At 44.0% G+C, this 19,880-nt stretch overlaps 1 long non-coding RNA gene across 1 annotated transcript; it reads left to right on the top strand.

Annotated features, from left to right (window-relative positions):
* The first annotated feature begins 1,015 nt into the window (after positions 1-1,015).
* LOC134354300 (uncharacterized) lies at positions 1,016-12,023 on the top strand. Its single transcript, XR_010019764.1, has 3 exons — positions 1,016-1,063; positions 10,456-10,680; positions 11,084-12,023. It is a non-coding gene; the product is annotated as an uncharacterized LOC134354300 (long non-coding RNA).
* Positions 12,024-19,880: the final 7,857 nt, after the last annotated feature.

Genomic DNA, 19,880 nt, shown 5'->3' with positions numbered 1-19,880 from the left:
AGGCTTTTTCCCAGGGCTGAAATGGCTAGCACGAGAGGGCACAGTTTTAAGGTGCTTGGAAGTAGGTACAAATGAGATGTCAGGGGTAAGTTTTTTATGCAGAGAGTGGTGAGTGTGGAATGGGCTGCCGGCGACGGTGGTGGAGGCGGATACGATAGGGCCTTTTAAGAGACTCATGGATAGGTACATGGGCCTTAGAAAAATAGAGGGCTATGAGTAACCCTGGGTAATTTCTAAAGTAAGATCGTGTTCGGCACAGCATTGTGGGCTGAAGGGCCTGTATTATGCTGTAGGTTTTCTATGTTCTATAAGACCATTAGACATAGGAGCAGAATTAGGCCACTCGACCTATTGAGTCTGCTCTACCATTCCATCATGGCTCACTGAGCCCCATTCCCTCATCTTACAGGTATTTCCCTGTAACCTTCGACACCCTGATTAATCAATAACTTATCAAAATTATTAAATATACCCCAACAACCTAGTCTCCACAGTCATCGGGGCAAATGAATTCCACAGTTTCACCACCCTTGACAAACAAAATCCATCCTCACCTCTGTTCTAAAGAGACGTCCCTTTATTCTGAGGCTGTATCCTTTCGTCTTAGACTTTCCCTCTGTGGGAAGCATCCACTCTGTCTAGGCCTTTCAATATTTGATAGGTTTCATCGAGATCCTGCCCCCGCCCCCCCCCCCCATTCTTCTATACCCAGTAAAAAGTTTGGATAGAGCCTTAAACAAAAACAAGCTGAATCTGAAGACATGTTCTCACAGGACTCTAGAAATTATAGGTCAGGACTGCTGTGTATTCTCTCATCATGGCCAGAAAGTGAAGTAGCTAATCAGAGTGTGTGACTATATATGTAAACATTAGGCCAAGCACCAAATGAACTTACTGCAAACCTGGACTTTACTACATACAGTGAAGCGCTGAGACTCCCTCCCTACGTCACAATTGATTTTCCGTAATGATGACCAATCAACTGATTGATAAGCCTATAAAGGCCAAACATTTGGAGGAGACACCGCAAGTGAACAGCACACTGATGACATCTCCCCGTACGGTAAGGAAATGTTTGCAAATGGATTGTCGAGTTCAGAGAACAACTCATCCAAACATAAAGGGTCTCAGCCCGAAACATCGACTGTTTTACTCTTTTCCATATATGCTGCCTGGCCTGCTGAGCTCCTCCGGCATTTTGTATGTTTCCAACATCTGCAGATTTTCTTGTCTTCCTGCAGCCGTTATATAAGTTGCTCATGATACAGGGTACTGAATCAGTACACAGGTTAACGTTTTTAACACATTTGACCTGCCACATACATATATGCACAATTAAATATGGATAAAGAAAGTCAATGCTTTCTAACAGTCAACATCTGTAAGGGGCTTTATTCATACCTCCCCATCCCCCTGTCAAATAAACCAGGTTAATCTTCGACAGGTCTCTGACTCCCATGTGTTACTCTACAAGGTTACTTCAGTCTATGCTAGGAACTCACCTGAGAAAATACAACAGATAAATTGACATTGCAGTGTTCACCAAGCTTGGCAATTAGCTTGCAGGTGTTTTGTCACCATTCTTGGTGACATCCTCAATGCACAGTTGTTGACGCTTCTCTCTTGGAGTACTTGTGCTTATATAGGCCCCTGTTCGCTTGCCTCAGTCCTGATTTGCTCCCCCTTCAGTTGACCCTTGAATTCAACTGGCTCGTGTTGCCTTGGCACTTACAGGTTTATAGGCAACATCTATTTCAACATGTTCCCAGAGAGAAACAACAACAACTGCGCACTGAGGATATCAGCTCGACTGCTGATGAAACGTCTGCAAACTAATTGCCAATCTTGGTGAACACCACAACATCAAACGGCTCAACCTAAGCTACCAATAGTTACCAGCATCCTAAACAACAGATAATGTTCTGTTTCTGTCAACAAAATGCAGAAACATTGTCCAGAACATTTTCATGCAGTTCATAGAAACTAGAAACATAGAAGACCTAGAGCACAATACAGGCCCTTCAGTCCACAATGCTGTGCCGAACATGAACTTACTTTAGAAATTACCTAGGGTTACCCATAGCCCTCTATTTTTCTAAGCTCCATGTGCCCTATTGTATCCACCTCCACCACCATCGCTGGCAGCCTATTCCATGCATTCACCACTCTCTGCATAAAAAACTTACTCCTGACATCTCCTCTGCATCCACTTGCAAGCACCTTAAAACTGTGCCCTCTTGTGTTAGTCATTTCAGTCCTCAGGAAAAGCCTCTGACTATCCACATGATTAATGCCTCTTACCATCTTATACACCTCTATTAGGTTGCCTCTCATCCTCCGCTGCTTCAAGGAGAAAAGGCTGAGTTCACTCAACCTGTACTCATAAGGCATGCTCCCCAATCCAGGCAACATCCTTGTGAATCTCCTCTGCACCCTTTCTATAGTTTCCACATCCTTCCACTAGGGAGGTGACCAGAAATGAGCGCAGTACTCCAAGTGGGGCCTGACCAGGGTCCTATACAGCTGTAATATTACCTCTCGGATCTTAAACTCATTCCCACTGGAATGAGTTGTTGATGAAGCCAATTCACCATATGCCTTCTTAACCACAGAGTCAACCTGCGCAGCTGCTTTGAGCGTCCTATGGACTCAGATCCCAAGATCTCTCTGTTCCTCCACACTGCCAAGAGTCTTACCATTAGTACTATATTCTGCCATCATATTTGACCTAACAAAATGAACCACTGCACACTTATCTGGGTTGAACTTCATCTGCCGCTTCTCAGCCTAGTTTTGCATCCTATCAATGTCCCGCCGTAACCTCTAACAGCCCTCCACACTATCCACAACACCTCCAACCTTTGTGTCATCATTAAATTTACTAACCCATCCCTCCACTTCCTCATCCAGGTCATTTATAAAAATCACGAGGAGAAGAGGTCCCAGAACAGATCCCTGAGGCACACCACTGGTCACCGACCTCCATGCAAAACATAACCTGTCTATAACCACTCTTTGCCTTCTGTGGGCAAGCCAATTCTGGATCCACAAAGCAAGGTCCCCTTGGATCCCATGCCTCCTTACTTTTTCAATAAGCCTTGCATTGGGTACCTCATCAAATCCTTTGCTGAAATCCATATGCACTACATCTACTGCTCAACATCAACATGTTTAGTTACATCCTCAAAAAATTCAATCAGGCTCGTAAGGCACTTGACAAAGCCATGCTGACGATTCCTAATCATATTATGCCTCTCCAAATGTTCATAAATCCTGCCTCTCAGGATCTTTTCCATCAACTTACCACCCACTGAAGTAGGACCCACTGGTCTATGATTTCCCAAGCTATCTCTTCTCCCTTTCTTGAATAAAGGAACAACATCCGCAACCCTCCAATCCTCCGGAACCTTTCTCATCCTCATTGATGATGCAAAGATCATCACCAGAGGCTCAGCAATCTCCTCCCTCACTTCCCACAGTAGCCTGGGTTACATCTCATGCGGTCCTGGAGACTTATCCAAATTAATGGTTTCCAAAAACTCCAGCACATCCTCTTTCCTAATATCTATATGCTCAAGCTTTTCAATCCACTGTAAGTCATCCCTACAATCACCAAGATCCTTTTCCGTAGTGAATACTGAAGCAAAGTATTCATTAGGAATCTCTGTTATCTCCTCTGGTTCCATACACACTTTTCCACTGTCACACTTGATTGGTCCTATTCTCTCATGTCTTGTCCCCTTGCTCTTCACATGCTTGTAGAATGCCTTGGGGTTTTCTTTAATCCTGCTCACCAAGGCCTTCTCATGGCCCCTTCTGACTCTCCTAATTTCATTCTTAAACTCCTTCCTGCTAGCCTTATAATCTTCTCGATCTCTATCATTACTTATTTTTTTGAACCTTTCGTAAGCTTTTCTTTTCTTCTCGACTAGATTTGCAACAGCTTTTGACAACCACAGTTCCTGTACCCTACCATCCTTTCCCTGTCTCATTGGAACGTACCTTTGTAGAACGCCACACAAATATCCCCTCTACATTTGCCACATTTCTGCCATACATTTCCCTGAGAACATCTGTTCCCAATTTATGCTTCCAAGTTCCTGCCTGATAGCTTTGTATTTCCCCTTACTCCAATTAAACACTTTCCTAGCTTGTCTGTTCCTATCCCTCTCTAATGCTATGGTGAAGGAGATAGAATTGTGATTACTATCTCCCAAATGCTCTCCCACTGAGAGACCTGACATATGACCAGGTTCATTTCCCAATACCAGATCAAGTACAGTCTCTCCTCTTGTAGGCTTAACTACATTTTGCATCAGGAAACCTTCCTGAACACACCTAATAAATTCCACCCCATCTAAACCCCTCACTCTGGGGAGATGCCAATCAATATTTGGGAAATTAAAAATCTCCCACCAAAACAACCCTGTTATTATTACACCTTTCCAGAATCTGTCTCCCTATCTGCTTCTCAATGTTCCTGTTACTATTGGGTCATCTGTAAAAAACACCCAGTAGGGTTATTGACCCCTTCCTGTTTCTAACTTCCAGCCACAGAGACTCCGTAGACAATCCCTCCATGACTCCCTCCTTTTCTGCAATCGTGACACTGTCTCTGATCAACAGTGCCACATACCCACCACTTTTCCCTCCCTCCCTATCCTTTCTGGAACATCTAAAGCCTGGCACTCTAAGTAACCATTCCTGCCCCTGAGTCATCCAAGTCTCTGTAATGGTCACAACATGATAGCTCCAAGTGCAGATCCACGCTCTAAGCTCTTCCGCTTTGTTCATAATACTCCTTGAATTAAAATAGAGACATCTCAAACTGTCGGTCTGAGTGTATTTCTTCTCTATCACCTGCCTATCCTCCCTCTCGCTCTGTTGCCAAGCTTTCTCTATTTGTGAGCTAACTGCCCGTTCCTCCGTCTCTTCAGTTCAGTTCGCACTCCATAGTAAGTCTAGTTTAAACTCTCCCCAGTAGCCTTCGTAAACCTCCCTGCCAAGATATTGGTCCCCTCAGATTCAAGTGCAACCCATCCTTTTTGTATAGGTCACACCTGCCCCAAAAGGGGTCCCAATGATCCAGAAATCAGAATCTCTGCCCCCTGCTCCAATCCCTCAGCCACGCATTTATCCTCCACCTCATTCTATTCCTATACTCACTGTCACATGGCACAGGCAGTAATCCTGAGATTACTATCTTAGCGGTCCTACTTCTCAACTTCCTTCGTAACTTCCTATAGCCTGTTTTCAGGACCTCCTCCCTTTTCCTACCTATGTCGTTGGTGCCAATATGTACCACGACCTCTGGCTGTTCATCTTCTGACTTCAGAATATCATGAATGTGATCAGAAACATCCTGAACCCTGGCACCTGGGAGGGAAACTTCCAGCTGCATTTCTTTCCTGCGTCCACAAAATCGCCTATCTGTCCCCTACTACTGCTGCATTCTTCCTTTCCCTACCCTTCTGAGCCATAGGGCCAGACTCTGTGCCAGAGGCACGGCCACTGTTGCTTCCCCCAGGTAGCCCCCCCCCCGCAATAGTACTCAAACAAGAGTACTTATTGTTAAGGGGGACAGCCATAGGTGCACTTTCCTCTCTTGACTGTGACCCACTTATCGGTCTCCCGAGGCCCCTGTGCAACTATTTGTCTATAGCTCCTCTCTATCACCTCCTCACTTTCCCTGACCAGATAAAGGTCCTCAAGGAGCTGCAGCTCGATGCACCTGGTGCAGATGTCGCCATCCGGAAGGCTGGGAGTCTCCTGGACTTCCCACATCTGACACCCAGGACAGAACATCGGCCTCACAGACATATTTCCAGTTTCTAATCCTCACAGGTAACTTCCCTCGCCTCGACCCGTTATCGCCGAAGCCTGAATGAGCCAAGTCCCTACCACTCTGCCTCATATCACCCATCAATGACCTCTCCTTTGATGACTGCTCTGCTAGGCAATGTCTCCTTTTTATTTCTGAACCTTCCCTGCTATCTAACTCATGATTGGTTCTCCAGTTATAGCCACTGACAGGCCACGTACAATGGACAAATGCACTCGAAGCTCCCTTTCAAATAACTGCCGCCGACCTGCAAGAAATCCCTCTTGGCAAAGCTCTCTTGATGCCGCTGATAGGCCACATACATGGCATAACTCTGTCTTGAACTGGAACACCGGGAGAAATATTGATGTTTATATTGATTCACTGACCATTAACTTGCACTTTAATACAGCTGGTGGTATGCAGATGCTGTTTAAGCTTTGCTCTTCATATTGCTCATCAATATTGCAGCAGACTCTCCTTTCTGGTTTTCTGTTCCCCTTATATGAAGAATGAACTTGGCTCTTGTCTCCAGACATGGGAATAGTCTGACACACCAAGGCTTCATGTCCTTGCTTCTTGCAGAGAAATATTTCAGTGCTCTGAATTAGCACGTTCATGATGGCTGATCTCTGTTACATCGGGGCAGCTTTTTCCTCTGTAAAGCTAAATTCACTCCGATAATTTGATGTCAGTCAAGGACCCCGACTTTGCGACTGCTGTTTTCCAGAACGCAGCACTAACACTGACTGAAAAAAATTCTTCATCATTTTAAAAGCCATTTCCATCAATTTTACATACACACTCAGACATTGAATCTTCCCTGTTTAATAATTTAGATTGAATGGGCTTGTCTATTAAACTACACACAAAGTGGCCTCACAGCATTCAATTCAGGAAGAGGCCAAAATTACGATTGCAAGGAATATTCTTCAGCACAATTATTAACCATTATTAGGGTCACCTGACCTTTATTTTCTGGTTCCAAATTTGTTGCTTTCTACATCATCCAAAGATGCTGGATTGATGTGATTCTGCAATCTATCATCATATTGAATGAAACACATGGTTCCAGACAAAATGGCATACATATCCAAGCCATTTTCTATCACCAAGATTGATTACTTACACTCACATACGACTTCATTTTGTCCATTGCACATTTATCTCTGTCCTTAATTTCAAGAATATTACTTCAGAACAGAAGGGGTCATGGGTTTTGTCATAAACATCAAACAGCCCAGTTAAACTGGCTTGGGTCTGAGCTCCCATCTTGTACCAATGCTGCCATATCAGCTACAGGCTTATACTGAACCCCTGGCTTGTATTAGCTTTTATTTCTCCTGAAGGACCTTTGTGTCAAATCTACAGACTGAAGTAATTGTGATTCATGTGTTTTCAAACACATGCCACCAATATCCTGTTAATCAATATATTTGTTTAACTTGATGAATTTAGTGCTTTAGCAGGTCCAATTCCTCTCCATTTTACCTTCATTGGTCCCGTAATGTTTGTGCCTTTATGGGTTTCTCGTCTCCAGTGGAGAGATGAGGGAGTGTACACACTAGTAACATGGAGAATTCTCTGAGGTGTGACAGGTTTACTAAAGATTTACAGAAATCATGGACTCATGGCTATTCAGCCTATTGTGTCCATACCAGATCTTCTCAGTGTGTGCATCCGCCCATGACAAATACACGATTGTGTAAGGTATGCAATGATGTCGCACTGGGTGACACAGTAGCACAGTCAGTAAAGCTGCTGTCTCATGGCTCCAGCAGTCTGGGTTCAATCCTGGCTCCCACTGCCGTGTGCGTCTAATTTCCACGTTTTCCTTGTGACCACGTGGGGCTCTTCTGGATGCTCTAATTTTCTGCAATCACAACCAAGAGAAAGTCTGCAGATGCTGGAAATCCAAGCAACACACACAAAATGTTGGAGAAACTCAGCAGGCCAGGCAGAATCTGTGGAAAAGGGTACAGTTTCGGGCCAAGACCCTTCATCAGGACTGGAAGAAAAGATGAGGGGACAGAGCTAAAAGGTGGGAGAGGGGAGGAAGAACTGCAGTGTGATAGGTGAAGCTGCAAGGGGAGGTGGTGAAGTAAAGAGCTGGAAAGTTGATTGGTGAAAGAGATACAGGGTTGGAGAAGGGGGAATCTGATAGGAGAGGACAGAAGGCCATGGAAGCGGGAGGAGCACCAGAGGGAGAACCAAATGCCGCCTTCTCCAGCCCTGTATCTCCTTCACCAATCAACTTCCCAGCTCTTTACTTCCTCCCTCCCCCACCTCCCAGTTTCTCCTATCATCTTGTGGTTCGTTCTTCCCTCCCCCTACTTTCTTACTCTTTAAGTCCTCATTCTTTTTTCCAGTCCTGATGAAGGTCTCGGCCCGAAACGTCAACGTCTCTTTTCCAAGATTGCTGACTAGCCTGCCAAGTTCCTCCAGCATTTTGTGTGTGTTGCTCTGATTTTCTCCAGGTCTTGTGACGTGCTGCTAGTTTACCTGCCCATTGTAAACTGACCTTAGTTTGTAGGTTAGGGGTAGCATCTGGAGAAGGGGAAGGATGATGTAAATGTGGGAGAATAAATTACAAGTAAAACTAACAGAGCAATGACATTGCTACTATGGACTTGAAGGGCCAGAGTGTTTTCCTTCCATATTGCAGAGTAATATGAAATTTATTTGCACATACTGGAAATACGATGATTAAAATCAGCGATATTTCATGCAACAGTAGGTTGTAGGTTGATTCCCCTGGGCTAGAGGGACAATTTTTATAAACCAAAGGTCCACTTGTCAAATAAGTTAAGGGTAGTTCAAAAGTAACTCAACACTGCTAGCAGTGTCCTTAATGCATGAGTTAGGGAACTTGCTTTGCACACATCAGATGCCATGTTTTTTGAACTGCATTAGTTATTGGCTAGAGAGCATTCTGGGTTATGAAAGTAGCTATATGATGGCAATATTTTTGTTTTTCTTAATTGACCTACAGATTAATTTAGTTGCAAGACAAAGTAATACTGATAATGCAAAAGTGATTGAAACTGTAATGTTTTATGTGATTGCCACACCTCTAAAGGACCTGTTTACTGAAACCAGAAGCAACAACTTGCATTGCTGGGTGGCAGGTGATCCTATTGAGAAGAACAAATGTGGTAATTGCTTGAAAACGTGGAATTCTATGAACATTGTTCTCTGTGAAGGCAAGAAGTTTCTTGCGTAAATTAAACTGTACTTTTCTACAAAGAGCAATGGTGCAAGCATTCATCAATTGGTCAAGCAGTAAAAGATTCCAATTACCCCTTTCTAAACAACCTCTCATTAGTAGTGACTGTACTTAAATGTTTTTAAGCACTAGCTTATTGATTTTAAATGTATTACTGTAGATTTTACAACTCAGTGCTCCTTTAATTTTCTTCTTAAGGTCTACCTCACAAGAAGACCAAAGTAGGGTCCATTGATAAAGACAGATACATGTAACTTGGAGAGCAAATTTCAGGAATTAAGTACTAGAATGGAAAACATGGATTCCTATTCATACGATGGATAGAAAAGTTGGAAGAGGAGAAGTGGAAGATGGGAAATGTTAAACTGTGGCTGCACTGATATACACTCAAATTTTGATCACAGTTCTAGTTGGTAAATATCTTGGCTCAGAATAACCTGCCCTGGAATCAATGCATCCTGTGATGACACCAAATACAACAGGGTGGGAAAGGTAAAGATATAGCAAAAATCTAGCTTAGGAGGCGAGAGAGGGAGAACATGAATAATAAAGCCTTTAGAACAGAAGCAAAAGATAAAAGTAGAAAATATTACAAACACAGAAATAGAAGGAAAGAAGCTATAACTTATTCTCAGAGAGAAGTAAGAATCACAGGGAAAATACAGGGGAATAAAACAACAAGCACAGTTAGAGTGGATCCAGAACAAACTCCCTATATAATTTGTTTCCAGTCCAAGTGGAAAGAAGCATGCCTAATAATTAGAAGCAAAGATGAGGAAGTCTGAAGATACTGGAAATTCAAGCAACACACACGAAATGCTGGTGGAACGCAGCAGGCCAGGCAGCATCTATTGGAAGAGGTACAGTCAATGTTTCGGGCCGAGACACTTCGACTGTACTGCTTCAGATAGATGCTGCCTGGCCTGCTATGTTCTACCAGCATTTCGTGTGTGTTGCCTAATAATTAGAATTCAGTTCTGTTTTCATGCACTGAACATGTTCTGCATTTTGCCCTGGCAGATCTCTGGCATAAAATTGTGACACTTGCCCAAAATAAGGCTGTGGTACCTAACATGCTGCATGTAAAGCTCTCATCTGCTGCATCCTTGCCTTGCCGAACACTTGGAAAGGTGTCAGATCTAAAAGGAATTTGTGGGGCAGCTTCAGAAAAGCAGCACAAAGAGCTGCCGTCGGAATTGGTAGTATGTAGCTTACCATGCTTAGTATAAAGAGATTACAAATGGTGATGGAACAATCAATAATGAGATTACCAATATTCTTAACATTGAAAACAGAATCTGACAGATGTGGAGTGTAAGATGTCAATGTTAAAGTGCAGACCTTTTTAACTGATAATCCGGTTAGTTTAACTATTGCCCTCAGCATATTGTATTCCTTGTTTCCTTAGGGACATTCAACAGAGATTGCAGATTACTCAAAGACTCCAAGTTATGCTGACATAGAAGGAAACGTGCATGAACTTGTGAGATCCTAAAGTTCACTACAGACACCAGGAAAATTTCATCATGTCCAAGATGAGTTTTGTATGGAAGTGGATCGCTTTTCCCAATCTGATCATCAGATGCTGGAAATCTGAAATTAAAACAGAAGTTGCAACAGAAATACTCAGCAGGTCGGTAGAGTTTGATTCTGAGGAAATATCTTCAACTTGAAACATTAACTCAGTTTTCTTTCCACAGATACTGCCCGACCAACTGAGTGTTTCCTGCATTTTCTGTTTACTCCCCAACTTGATCTCTAGTCCAATCTACCCTGTGTTAAATTGCATGTCTGCTCTTGAAATATGGACAGTAATACCTCCAGTTTCTAGACTGTAGCACCAGTTATTGTTTCAAGAAGAAGGTCTAATAAGTAAATTGAGAACACAAGGACAAATGGGGGTTGTGATCACTGAAAGATTAAGGCAAAACAGAAAGGGATAATAACGGGTCAAGGACATACAGGTGCAAAGTTCAAAGTGCATTTGTTATCAAAGTATGTATGCAGTATACAACTAAGATTTTTCTTCTCCACAGCCATCAATGAAAGAAAGAAAGCCATGGGACCCGTTCAAAGAAAAATATCAACAACTCTGCCCAAAAAAAAATGTGCAAATGGCAAAAAGAGCATCAACCCCCACTTGCAAAAAAATTGCATTTTTGGCAACATGATAGAATGGGCGAAAACACAGAATCAAAAGAGTCCGATCGAACTACAGTCCAACCCACAAACTGCAGACCCACTACTTGATTACCATCCTCCAACAGCATTGAGGGAGAGAGGTTCAACTTGAAAAAGAGGAATTTGGTCATAGGAACTGAACAGGAAAGTAGACAACATACCAACAGAACAAATATGAGCTGCATAAAAGCAAAATGGAGATAATGCCAAAGGAATCAAAAGTCCGACATTAAAACTTTGAATTATGTTAATGAATTCACATTGACGACCTGATCAAAGTGTCTGAAACTAATGCTAAGGTTAATGGTTTTCAAAATGATAATAGAAAGTAACAAAAATTTAGCAGCAAAATGTAATGCTAAATTTGAAAGAAATAAAAAAGGAATCAAATGGAGGAAATGTTGTTTATGAAGGAAATATGATTAAGAAAAATCATCAGCTTTCAATGATGTACCAGATCTAATTGTAGAGGATGAAATTATGATAGAGATTTTAAGTAATTTCCTTAAGTAGTGGGAAAATGGGAATACGGAAGGATAAGGAAGAAGATTATACGAGGACAAGGAATGTAGAAAATGAATTATTTTTAAATATAGTCATTGACTGTAATAATTGAAACCCACCAGCAAACACTATAATTATATAAAATCTGGAATGAGATAGCTGAGGGAATGATTATATCAGTAGTGAGAATACATATGAATTTGCAAATATTCTACAGATAAATGATTAGTAATTTAAGCTTTACCATAAACCTGGAGAAGAAGTAACAGCTTTGTTCAATATTAAACTGTAGTTGTGGACCAGTGTGTTGACTGTAGGCAAACTCTTACAACCTATTGTTTGCAATAAAATTTACAAGACCTTACAAGGTTATGAAATAATTAAAAGAACCAGACTGGATATGTTAAAAGTAAGTCACTTTTGACAGGTTTTCTTTTAACAGGCGCTTATTAGATTGAAAAATGTATTTTAGATGAGGCAGTGCATGGGAATTATCAGAAGGGATTCTGTAATGTGCTTCACAAGTAGTTGAAAAAAAATGTGTTCTTGTAGGAGAAATATATGAAAGTGAATAGAAAGTCTGTAGACAGGAAATTAAGATTTCAATTAATTGGCTTTTGAATATGGAACAGTCTTTGAATAACACATTCCAGAAGTCAGTACTGAACTTTGTTCTCGACATAAATAGATAATTCAGACTTGGAGAAAGATGACACATAATCAGGAAATCTACTAATGATGCAAATATTGAAGCTTTTGCTGAAAAAAAATAGGATTGCTGTGAACGTACATCTATTGATGCTTCTGGACACATCTTCAGTGATGTTCCTGGAATCATTGGGTGTTTCAGGTCTTTCAACATCATACAACCTCCTCCAGGTGACCCAGCCGGGGCTGATCAGACCCCAGCTTGTGTCCAGATGGCTAGCTACTTATGACTCCATGGCTCCCCTCTTTTAAGCCACAGCCATCTTGAGGCCCTCTCTGCCGCATCGGTGGTACTGCGGATAGCTCTCCTCTTCCTCTCTCCCTCGGTGCCCAAAATGCTGAAGGCTTTAACTAAAGAATGGGCTACAAATCCCCTATAACCAACCTCCACTGGGAGACACCTCACTCTCCATCCAGCCTGCTGACAGTTGCTGACCAGTCCTGCGTACCTGGAGAGCTTCCTTTCAAAGGCCTCCTCCAAGCTATCTTCCCACGGGACTGTCAGCTCCAGCGGCACCACTTGCTTAGTCGACTCAGACACTAGGACAATGTCTGGTTGCAGGGTGGTGGCTGTGATATGGTTGGGGAACTTCAGCTGCCATTGGAGGTCCACCAACAGCTGCCAGTCCCTTGCAGAGGTCAGAATGCCTGCAGATGTTCTTTTGGCAGGTATTGGCTGCTCCCCAGCTCTGACAAAGGCAATGGTCTGCTTGGCGGGTCGGGACCACTTTGCCCACTCAACTCCTGCACTGACGGCTTCAGCGATGATCTTCAGGACCTGATCATGCCTCCACCTGTACCGTCCCTCACCAAGTGCCCTTGCGCAGCCACTGAGGATGTGCTCCAGGGTTCCTCGCTTGGAGCACAGTGGGCACGCAGATGACTCTGCCTTGCCCCATGTGTGCAGGTTTGATGGGCTTGGAAGCACATCGTACACTGCCTGGATGAGAAATTGGATGCGGTGTGGTTCGGCTTTCCAAAGATCAGCCCAGGTCACTTTCCTCTCAACCGCATTCTCCCATCTTGTCCAAGCTCCCTGTTGCTTCATTCCCACCGCCTTGCAGGCTCTCATCTCCTCCACTACTGCTCTCACCTCCTCCCGAACTAGACGACACCTTTCCTTCCCTCTGGTGTCCATTTGGGGAGTTGGAAAGGATCCTAGCCCAGCTCGGCCTTGTGTGACCACTCCCACCAGCATCCTCTGACGCAGCCTCGCCTCTGCCTCCTGAACAGCTTCCTCTGCCCTCCACTTCCTGCCAGTACTTACTTGGATCCCTGCTCTAGCCACCTTCGGGTCACTTGAGTCCCTATACTGTAGCACTTCTCTGGCCCTTGTTACCTTGAATTCTTCCTCCAAGGATTTGAACAGCAGTTGCAGTTTGTTGTGGTGTCCATAGAGTGCGATGCTGCGATAAAGGCAGCACGTTTTTAGGCCCTTTCACGACGCCGCCTCCGATTCCACTCTTCCCGGCGGAGGACCCTGATCTTCTTTCATAGTATGCACATCAGCTGGGCCAAGCCAATGCACTCCTCTTCTCCTGCCTCCTTGTATTGGGACTTCAGCACTTTCATCTCCTGCCTGATGTTGTGGATCCTCAATGCTCTTTGGTTCTTCGAGTAAGATGTTTTGGAGCCTTCCTTCTCCTCTTCTCCGAACCGTTCAGCTGCGATACTGACAATAATTGTTGTCATGGCTTGCAGCTTCCTATCAACCCCTCCCTTCGCTGTTGCCTCCAGAATTTGGTTAACATCTTCATCAAACTGCTTCCACAGTGAAGTCATGTTAGCTGCAGGCCATTTGATCCTCCTCCTGTTAGACTTCATGTTGGAGGGATTAGTTTGCAACACTTGGAGGTTCCGGGCACTATGGGGTGACTCCGGGCCTGGCCCCTCCTTCGTCTCACCAGGTTGGACACCTGCGCGTTGTGCTGCTCCTGCTCCCACCAAACACTTCATCCTCGCTTGGTGGATCTTCAAGCCACGATCGTTCTTGCAGATTTTGCCACATGCACACTGCATCCTCATCGTCGTTTGTTCATTGCCTGGGTCTGATGTCGTTGTATCCATCCAACTGGGGTGCTCATCCTCCCCCCCCCCTCTCGGGCACCCCTGGGGGTATCTTTTCCTTAGAAACTTTGTGCAGAAACATGCAGGTTTGTGAATGAGATACAGAGATGACAGGTGCAATTTCAGATGTTGAAACATCAAATATTTTTGGAGGAATATTAGTAATGAGAGTACATATGAATTTGCAAATATTCTACAGATAAATGATTAGTAATTTGGATTTTTATAAGCAAAGACAAAGTAAATAAATAATAGTGAATTTAGACAAAAAAAATGATCAGGGTGCAGTTTCTGTGCTGTGTACAGATTTATATTCCAGTTGCTGGAAGTATGTAGATAATAAATAATATTAATGTACCAGAATAAAGACAAGAACGTGAAGCTATTATTATAAGGAAAGAGTTGAGTTATTAAGATGGTTTCCACTAGAGTAGAAAAGGCTAATGAGGGTGGGGATGATGTTGAATGCGTGGATTTGATGGTGGGTATTTAAAACAACGAAGAGCATTGATTTTGTTCCATATTTGTATTTATTTCTTTAATAAGAGACGCTTGGGGAGAGAGAAGGAAGGGAGTGAAATAAGTGCCACCATCAATCTAATTTACTTGGAGTGTGAGGAAAAAGTTTAGGAACAATATCTCATCACAAAAGCTCTTTGATGGGTTTTTTTTTAATTTTATTTTTATTTGGATAAGGAATTCACAATTATCATGTACTTTTTTCACACATATAACCTAATTGTTTCTTTAATGTTATCACTCATTTAAAGACCATAAGATATAGGAGCAGAATGAGGACATTTGGCCCATTGAGTCTGCTCTGTTATCTGATTCATTTTCCCTCTCAGCCCCAGTTTGCTGCCTTCTCCCCGTATCCCTTCATGACCTGACCAATCAAGAATCTATCAACCTTTGTCTTAAATGTACCCAATGACTTGGACTCCATAGCTGCCTGTGGCAAAGAATTCCACAGGTTCACCACTCTCCGGCTAAAGAAACTCCTCCTCATCTCCATTCTAAAAGGACACTCCTCTATCCTGAGGCTGTGTCCTTTGGTCTTAGGCACTTAACCACAGGAAACATCAATAATGAAAAATAAAGTTTATTAGATTAGGTTATGAGGACACGCAGTCCTCTTTTATTGTCATTTAGTAATGTATGCATTAAGAAATGATACAATGTTTTTTCAGAATGATATCACAGAAACACATGACAAACCAAGACTGAAAAACTGACAAAAACCACAATTATAACATACAGTTATAACAGTGCAAAGCAATACCGTAATTTGATAAGAACAGCCCATGGGCACGGTAAAATCTCAAAGTCTCTCGGAAGTCCTTTCATCTCACGCAGACAGTAAACCTCCAGCGCCGCAAACTTGCCAATGCAGCATACTGGAAGCAACTGACCACAGTCTGACTCCGAGTCCATCCTAAAACTCCGAGCCTCTGACCAGCTCTCCAACACCAAGCACCGAGCACCATCTCTGCCGAGCGCTTCGACTCCAGCCCTGGCCGCCAAGCAACAGGCAAAGCCGAGGATTTGGGGCCTTCACCTCCGGAGATTTCGGATTACACAGTAGCGGCGGCAGCGAAACAGGCATTTCAGAAGTTTCTCCAGATATTCCTCCGTGCTTCTTCACATCTGTATCTATCAAATCAGGACTGCGCACGGCATCCTACTTCACAGATATGATATCATTCGGAACGGCTGTGCATGCTGTGTCACACCGCCATCTTCTCCTCCCTCCTATTTTATGTTCATTGGAGTATGAGTTAAGAGGGGTGTCCTTAAAAAGGTGTATAAATCAAAGGAGCATAGATTGGGTGATTGTGCACAGTCTCTTACAGGGTTGAGGAGTCAAAAAATAAAGGGTACAGGTTTAAGGTGAGACGGGGAAGGTTTACTAGGAAGCTGAGAGGCAACTTTTTCACCCTGAGGCTAGTCAATGCATGGAATAAGCTGTCAGAGGAAATGGTTGAGAGAGGTACATTAACAACGGTTAAAAAGCACTTGGATAGAAAAGGGTTAGAGGGATATGTGCAAAACAAAGACAAATGGAACTAACCTAGATGGAAGCCTTTGCTGGTTTAGAGCCGAAAGGACCAACTTCCATGCAATATGTGACAAACCAGTGCTCCTCTAGTTTTTTGGAAAGAATATCCAGACTGAGGCAGTTTGAAATAAATTACGGATGTCAGTTGTAAACTATTTCATGAATAAGTTAGTTTTGTTGCTTCATGAATCCAAGAAAATGGGTTTAATCTTGAAGTCAGGTGCGCCAGTTACCTCCCTGTGACAAGAGACCCAGACGAGGATGGTTAGGACCCAATGGCTGGAGCATCCGAGACTAGAATCGAGGCACAGTACAAGACTGAAATGAAGACAGGGTTCTAAACTAGATGCTAGATGAGAATCCAAAACTGAGCTGACGATTGAACACCGAACCTCAGTTCAGGTGCTCTTTAAGTATTAAATCCTGGCGCAAAAACAGGGCCGCCAATTAATGGGGAGGCCTGAATCTTTAAAGGGGCCACATTAGCTATTCCTATTCTGGAGAGTTAGAGCGTGGTTGGGTGCTCATCGTAGTAGGACCCCCTTCCCTATGGCCAACTCCTGATGGCCCTGGCTGCTTGGAGAGACAATGATGGTAGTCATGGATGACAGCCAGATCTAAGATGTCCCTTTCAGGGACCCACCACAGTTCCTTGGGTCTGAATCCTTCCCAATCCATAAAGAACTGCTGAACACCTTGAACAGTTTGTGAATTCAAAATTCTTCTCACCGTGAAGACCTGCTCCCCATCAATAACCCTGGGTGGTGGTGGTGGTGGGACTGATGGTGGTGTGGCTAAAGGGCTGGTGTTCGCAGGTTTTAATTTGGAAATGTGGGAAGTGCAATTGATCTTGAGGGTCTTGGGAGCTGCAAAACATGAGCCACTGAGACCAGATGGAGCAATGTATGAACAGCAGACCCAGAGAGCCGTTCTGAGGAATCTCCCCTTGTGCCTGGGCCTCGCGATCAAGTGTGTCGATTCTCCAATGAATTGGTATGATCATCTTGGCTTAGGGCAAAATGGTAGTAAGGCTGCTTTCCTCATTCTGATTTGTTGAACTGACGGGACAAGGCATCTAGTTTTTGATTCTTCGACCCTGGTCAATAGGTCAGGACAAAATTAAAGTAGTTAAAGAAAAGAACCAGCTGGTCTGCCTGGAATTCAGACTCTTGGCCTCCTGAATATATATCAGATTCTTGTGGTCTGTCCATATAATAAGTGTTCTTGGCCCCCTCAAGCTAATACCTCCATTTCTCCAGAGCACCTTGACCATGATCATCTCTCTATTTCCATTGTCGTAGTTCACCTCTGCCAGGGATAGCCGCATGGAAAAGATGGCACATGGGTGCAGTTTATTGTTCCAAGGTGTTCGTTGAGACAAAACTACACCCTCTCCAACACCTGAGGCATCCATCTCCATGATGAAGTGAAGGTCCAGGTTAGGAGCGACCAATATGGGAGCTGTCATGAACCGTTGTTTGAGCTCTGTGAAAGCAGCCTCCCCTTCGGTAGTCCAAACAATAGGGCCCGTGGATCTCCTGGTTAGAGCTATCAGCGGAGCCGCTACTGAGCTGAAGTTTCTGATGAACTTTCAGTAATAGGTGGCAAATCCCAGGAACTGTTGGACTTGTTTCACATTGGATAGTTGTGGCCGTTTGCCGACTGCTAGAGTCCATCTTGAGATTGCCATTAGGGATGGTGAAACCCTAGAATGAAGTGGTGATTAGGTGAAATTTGGACTTCTCCAGCTTGATATGAATACTATGATCAAGAAGTCTCTTTAGGATATCTCTGATGTGAGCGACGTACCCCTCAATAGACCTTGAGAAAATTGGGGTATTCTCCAAGTAGACATCCTGGAGCACACCGTTCATAAAGGCCTGGAAAACTGCTGGTGAGTTCACAAAGCCGAAGGGCATGACCAGGTGCTCAGTGTCCTATTGGTGTGTTGAATGCTGTCTTCCACTCATCACCCTCATTTATGCAAACCAGATTGTATGCAGTCAGCAAGTTTAGCTTCGAGAATACTCTTGCCCCTTGGAGAACGTCGAAGGCAGTGTTCATGAGTGGAAGAGGGTAACGATTCTTGACAATTATGTAATTCAGTCTTCTCTAATCAATGCATAACCTGGAATTTCTTGTTTTATTTCCAGTTTCTGGCTCAGTTTCTTCCTCTTCTTTTTCTGCAGGCTCCTGTCTTTTTCTGTATGAAGAAGAAGTCGGTACTGGCGGGAGAGGTAGATCCCAGGGCAAGAGCCTCTTTTGCATGCTCCCTCATTGCACTTCTCTCTGGGTCTGAGAGTGCCTATAATCAACCACGTGGAGGACAAGTATCCAGCAGTTGACTGGTAGCATAGACACACGGTCAGTACGGTGCAGTGAAATGTTCGGGCCTTTCCTTTGCTGAAGACCTCTTCCAAATCCTTGTAGACGGATGGGATTTCTACTGGATTAGGGGCTGCAATCAGCCCCCAAATCTTCCTTCGACGACAACTCCGGAGACTTCTTATGTAGTGGGGGTGATTTGGCAGACCCAAGAGTCTCCTCCATAGGTTCACGAGAGTCTCTAGTGAAAACAGAGGCCAACTCAGAGTCCAAAACCTCATCTGTATCCTCAGACATCAGCCGTGAGATGTGACAAATGGTCCTTGTGCTCCTGGGACTAGGCTCCATTTTGGAAACTTCTCCTTAGACGGGACCTGGCAACTGGAGCCCTTTGAGTTAGTTGCTAGAGTTCCAGAATGCTTGGCGACCTCCTTGGCTTGCTCCTGAACTAGAGGTCCACTCTCTTTAGTTCCAGCTCACCCGCAATTGGACAGGTCAGGACTTGCGGGAGCCGGCGTATCTGCCTTTGAAGGCAGAACTGGGTTTCCTGAAGGTTCCAGGTTACCCTGAACAGAAGTCCTCCCCCTGTCAGCTGCAGGTCTTGGGCGAGTCTGGGGTTCAGAATACCAAGCAGCAAACATACCTTCTTGCAATGACTGGACCATGCAACGATCTTCCCTTCCTTCCAATTCATGGACGGGTTATGCTGGGGCAGCCAAGGGTCCCCGAGGATCAGAGGTATGTGAGGAAGTTCAATGATATAGAGACTAATGCCCTCTGCGTGATCCTCTATCCTCATCCGCCAGACCTGCCCGGAACTAGGCAGAAGGCCATCCTGAACAGTTACGGGCATGGGCAGGCTCGACTCCTGCTGTGTTATGCTGTCCCCAAATTCAGGTAATTTTCAGCTGCCCAGGGTCAAAAAAGCATTCACCTCTCGTCGGTTCTTACCCCAGGAGATCTTTGCCCTAAGCATGACACCAGAATCC

Source organism: Mobula hypostoma, chromosome 11 (assembly GCF_963921235.1).
Source record: "Mobula hypostoma chromosome 11, sMobHyp1.1, whole genome shotgun sequence".
Taxonomy (NCBI): domain Eukaryota; kingdom Metazoa; phylum Chordata; class Chondrichthyes; order Myliobatiformes; family Myliobatidae; genus Mobula; species Mobula hypostoma.
Note: the sequence above shows the minus strand (reverse complement) of the source record. Positions and strands in the feature narration are given on the sequence as shown.